Source organism: Mustela nivalis (genome assembly GCF_964662115.1).
Source record: "Mustela nivalis genome assembly, chromosome: 2".
In the NCBI taxonomy this organism is placed as follows: domain Eukaryota; kingdom Metazoa; phylum Chordata; class Mammalia; order Carnivora; family Mustelidae; genus Mustela; species Mustela nivalis.
Window position 1 is genome coordinate 140,081,278 of NC_139021.1, and position 6,000 is coordinate 140,087,277.

Sequence of the window (6,000 nt, forward strand, 5' to 3'; positions counted from 1 at the left end):
CTCCTCCTTCTACCTTCTCAGAGCTAAAGCATGCACCTGTATCCTGAGTCAGCTCAGATGTTACACAACACATTCATTCAGAGGAGAAGCTTTTGAGCCCATATTTTTCTGCTAATAGAAATCGCCTAAATTGTCAACGTCTCTCACATGCTGGCAGTCACAAGCAAGACGTTAAGAAGTATCTGGACAGGTTACAGAAGACAATGCTATTTTGGGAAAGGAACTCTTGAGAGACGGATTCATTACAGGGAAATTATCAGAGTTCAGGTTCCCAAAGCTCCCCTAAGATAAATTAAACACCTACCTATTTGGTCCTGTTCACCTGGTCAACACCTGCTCGCAGGACTCCCGCACATTTTTTGCTTTGACCAAGGAATGTGGACAGGCTTACAAATTTTAGCCAAGTAATGCACTAAATGATGGTGTCTCTCTATCTCTTCATTGTCTCCTACCCTCAGATCTAGCTGCATCCTCAGGCTAGCACAATGGCAGGGGATTGAGATCACAGTGAGAATGGGTGGAGAAACCAGTTCCCACTAGAAGGCAATAAAATGTAAGCAGCCAGAGGCTTGTGCCCCAAATGTTGGGCTGTGGGAAGCAAAAGTTGGGATGCGATAGCCCCCACTAACAATTCTGCTACCCCAATTCCCTCTATATTCAGAATGTGAGCATTTAAAAATTTTTCTCTGGTGCTCCAAAGCTGGAGTGCTGGTTGGCTGTAGCAGCACTACCCCTCCAGGTATAAACTATATTAAAGTGACCGCTTCTGGGATGAAGTAAGAGAATTTACATATACACATCTCATCAGAGGCACTTAAGAAAGAAGGAGCTGGAATGCTCAGGCACAAGACTGCTGAAGGTCCAGAGAGGAAAAGGCCACTGAGAAAGGACGGAAAAATGAGGATCAAATAGGGACTTTAGACAACATAGCCTTGTCCTTGTCAGAAGCCAGGACTCCTCCTGTTTGCACTTAAAATATTTCAACATCGCTGTCCCTTTGTAAATTTCTTCTGGGTACACTGGTTTCAAACCTGGAGGCAATATGAGCTAATGTTTAATGTGAACTATAGACCTAGGTTAGCCCAGCAGCTAGAACTATGGCCATTATGCTTTAACTCTGTTGTAAGAGCAAGATGGTGTTTAAGTAGCAAGTACTCACCAAGGTCCCAGAGCTGGCAAGAAGTCAGAGCGCAAAGCTCTCTCACTGCTCCCTGAGCAGAATGACTAAATGGGCATGTCCCATACAGAGAAGTATTGCTTTGCGGGAGATAACCAGGCGGCTTCTGCAGTCTGGACACAGATTCAGAGTGAGGGAAGGATCTGGGAGCACCAAGTTCAGTACCCATCTTATGTGTGAGTCTCATATGACATCCCCACTCAATCTAGGCCACCTTATAGTCTTTTAGCCCACAGATGTTAACAAGCAGCACACAGAACACAGTGGGTGGGAGTGCGGGCTTCAGGGCTGGAGTCCTGTCTAGCCTCTAACCCACTATCCACCCTGCAGAAGGCTTCCCAACCTCTCAGCTCCTGCTTCCTCAACTGTAAAGCAGGTTAAATGTCTACCGACCTCACAGCATCATTGTGAGAAATAGATGCGGTCATTCAGGTAGGATGAGGATTGAGCAAAGAGCCAGTGCATAGTAAGACTTTAATAAAATATTACTTAAGTGCCTTCTATGTACATACTATATGATTTTCTTATGTATAAATATAAAATGCAAGACCAAAGCAATGCTGAATCAGTCAAAAGATTTCTCTCTTATAGTAAATGTTACCAGTTAGACAAAAAAAAAAAATTAAAAAAAAAATTGCATTTGCACCAAGAGTTAGAACAGTGGCTTCAATCTGCCCCTTTTTGACTTAGAAAACTGAACCAAGAGGGAATTGGCCATCATGAACTCAAATTAAAGCCTGCCTTACGCACATGCTGTCCCTTACGCATGAATTGTCCTAATGTCTCTCCCTCCCCAAGCCCCACTGATTACCTAAGTCCAATTCAATGTGTCAAAGGCCCACAGTTGATTTCATTTCCATGCAACAACCTTCAACTCTGAAGGTCTGCTGACAAACCTCTAAAGAAACTTGGCTTTGAAAACAAATTATCGTTTTGATCAGATTTACACGTGATATTAAAATATAAAATACCAAATGAATATTAAATACAAAGCAAATGGCTGTGTGTAAGCCACACTGACCAGTTTCATGAAGAGGCTTTGATGGCACCTGACTCCAGGTAGCTCGTGGAGAGCACCTGGGCAGACGATGCCCTTGGCCTGCTCCTGCACCTTCCATGCCTGATGGCTATACCACCGACAAGAGGTAACGCAGTGTTGATGACTCTGGATACAGAGTGGAGTGCACATTCACTTCTTAAAAGCTGTTAGGTGCAAACATTTACCAACTTTGGTGAGAAACTCCCTTAACCATCTAAATGGCATAATAATCACATGGACTATTTTCAAAAGATTTAGTACTTTTGCCCTCATTAATTTAAGCACAAACTCTTCCTACATATATCATTATAGAACACGAATAATTTATTTATGAAAGAAAGATAAATAGATTCAGATTATACAGTCTTTTAAAATTTAGGCCACTTCAATGATTTGTGACTTTGGTTCAGCAAAAAAATCCAAATAAGCTCTCCATATACAAAGACTATTCTGGAAAGGAAGGGAAAAAAATGTGGAAAGATTTCACAGAAAAAAGCAGAATCTGAGCTGGACCCCAAAGATATTATAGCGTTTTAAAGGCAGTAAAGAGATGGTAAGGCTGTGGGGCCAAGAAGTCCCCATGTGGCTTAGAGCCGTTACAGAGGACCATTGCCCAACTCTACTTGGGAGGTGGGAGGTGCCTGGGCAGGAAGATAGAGGGCAGGGAAAGCAGGTGAGCCAGGAGCTGGGACTCAGGGCAATAAGGAGCCATGCAGGAAGTCAAGCAAATGGGGGTTTTCTATCTGACAGGAAAATGTGAGCTAGATTATAGAGGAAAAGCATTCCAAAATCAGAGACAAGAGGTAAAACTCCTGCCTTGATCCAGAAGTAGCCTGAGAAGCAATGGATGCTGAGATATTCGTCGGATTTAAATCCTGCCCTGCCTCCATTGTTTCTCTTCCTAGAATCATCCCTTCCCCCAAACACTGATACCCCAGCTTCTGGGGACCTGAGATCCTAAGAAGTAATTTCAATTTCTGATCCTTTATCATCCATATCCAATTTCCCCCAAAGCTTGTCAGCCATTCTTCCTCAGTGGTGCCTTGGAATTCTCTTTTTCCATTTTCATTTCCACAAGTAGTCACATCTGTGCCCATCCTTGCCATCTCACATTTGAGTGAGGTACCACCTGGGCCCACCCTGCTGTACCAACATACCCTTCAGAGGCTGGTACCATGCTCCACATACTGGGTGCCTTAAAATGGCCTGCAAGTTGGTAGCTGGAGAAACAAGCCATCTCTTATACTACCTCACCTCAATCAAGGCATACAAACAAAATATTCACAAAGTAAGAGCTAAATAATCTCCTGGAAAAACTCCTACACTGGAATACCATTCAGCAGTCAAAACATTAACCACAATACCACATGCCAAAATACAAATGAAGTGCAACAGTATTCAGTGAAAAGGGGGCCAAAAGATGATATATAACCCCCCTTTAATAAAAAATAGAAAATGATTTGTAACACATATATTTTCGGAATATATAAAGATCTAATAAAGGATTCAAAAAGGAAAAGAAAGAAGTGAGATCACTGAAAATGGGGGTGGGGGGGTAGAGAACTGAAACCTTCCATCCAGCCACAAAAGTCAACTAATACCTGGAAAAAGTCCTGTTTAAATCAACTGTTGCGAAACTCTGGAATTAAGTCAAGAATTTATAGGAAGCTTAGTAAAGAAAGAAGTGGTCACACTTACTGTGATAATTATTGCTGTCACCTGCAGGAAGAGAATGCTGTTGCATCTTATTTATTTTTTAAAGATCTTATTTATTTATTTATTTATTTGACAGAGAGAGAAAGATCACAAGTAGGCAGAGAGGCGGGGGGGGGGGGGGCAGGCTCCCCGCTAAGCAGAGAGCCTGATGCGGGGGCTTGATCCCAGGACCCTGAGACCATGACCTGAGACAAAAGCAGAGGCTTAACCCACTGAGCCACCCAGGTTCCCCACTGTTGCATTTTAAATTGGCCACCCCATCCTGCACTCCCCAGATCCATGGCATCCATGAAGATGATAATTCATGTTCCCAATGCAGTTGTTAGTGCAGAATGAGCAAAACCTTTATTCTCAAATAACTGAGGTTATCTTTGTTTGTTTTTTTTACCTAATAGCTCCTAGAAGGACTGGTGTAAAATCTGGCTTTTGTTTTGCCCAACTTGGAGCAGAAAGAATACCTGAAGAAATAATATCTCAAAACTTCACAAATTTGGTGAGCTATCAATTTACACATTCACGGTGCTCAACAAACTCCAAGCAGAAGAAAATCAAAGAGATCCACAAGAAAACACATTATAATGAAACATGAAAGACAGACAATGAACGAATCTTGAAAGCAGCAAGAGAGAAGCACCTTATCACATACAAGGAATCCTTTACTATATTAACAGAGATTTCTCTTCAGAAACTGTGGATGCTAGAAAGCAATGTGATGACATATTTAAAGTACTGAAAGGGAGGGGGGAACCTTGTCAATCAAGAATTCTGTACCCAACAAAACTATCTCTCAAAAAATGAAGGAGGAATTAAGACACTCATAGATAAATAAAAACTAAGAGAATTTGTCCCAGCAGACATGCCCTGTACAGAATGCTAAAGGAAAGCCTTCAAGCTGAAATGAAAAAACACTAGACAGTAACTCAAAGCCATACAAAGAAAGAAAAATGGTACATGTACATGTACATAGGTAAATAAAGTGATTGTGTTTCTTTCATTTATAACTTTTCCTTTTTATTTAAAAGACAAATGTATAAACCAATTATAAATCTTTGTTAATCTTTGTAAATCTTTGTTAATGGACACACTACATATTACTTGTTATTTGTAATTTGGGACAATAACAACAGAATAGGGGAGGCAGAGCTATAAAGGAGCAGTGCCTTCATATACTACTGAAACTATGTTGGTTTTAATTCAATGTGATAGTTTTTAAGATGCTAATTGTAATCCAAAGGGTAACCTGTAGGGTAAAATGTACAAAAGAAACAAGAAAAGAATAAAAATGGTAAAATAAGGAAAAAAATCAATCACAAGAAAGGCAGTAATGGAGAATTAGAGGAACAAAAAAGATCTCACATACAGAAAACAAACAGCACAATGGCAAAGGTCCTTTTTCATCCACAATTATTTTAAATTCAATCAGATTAAACTCTCCAACTAAAAGGTAGAGTGGGTTAAAAATAAAGCAAAATCCAACTAAACAGTGTTCACTTTAGAACCAAATGTACAAGTAGGTTGAGAGTGAAGGGATGGAAAAAGATACTCCAATCAAGTAGTAACCAGACCTACGGTGGCTAGCCCTAATATCAGACAAAATAGAATTCAAATAAAAAATGTTATGAGATACAAATAAAGGTTCTACATGTTGAAAAAAAAATCAATCAATTAAGAAGATATAACCATTATAAATATACCTACCAACAAATTTCCAAAATATATGAAGTTAAAACTCACAGAACTAAAGAAAGAGCTGGAGATTTGATATCCTATTTCCAATAACAGATAGAACAAATATACAGAAGATCAAAAAGAAAACAGAAGACTTGAACAACACTAATCACCAACCAGACCCAGCTGATGTATACAGAAAACTCCACCAAACAACAAAAGAATACATATTTTTCTCAAGTGCACATGGAACATTCTCCAGAGTAGACTATGTATTATGTGACAAAGTCTCAATAAATTTGAAAAGATTTATATCATACAAAGTATCCACTTTAACTATAACAGAATGAAGCTAGAAATCAGTAACAGAAGAAAAACTAGAAAACTTACAATATACAAA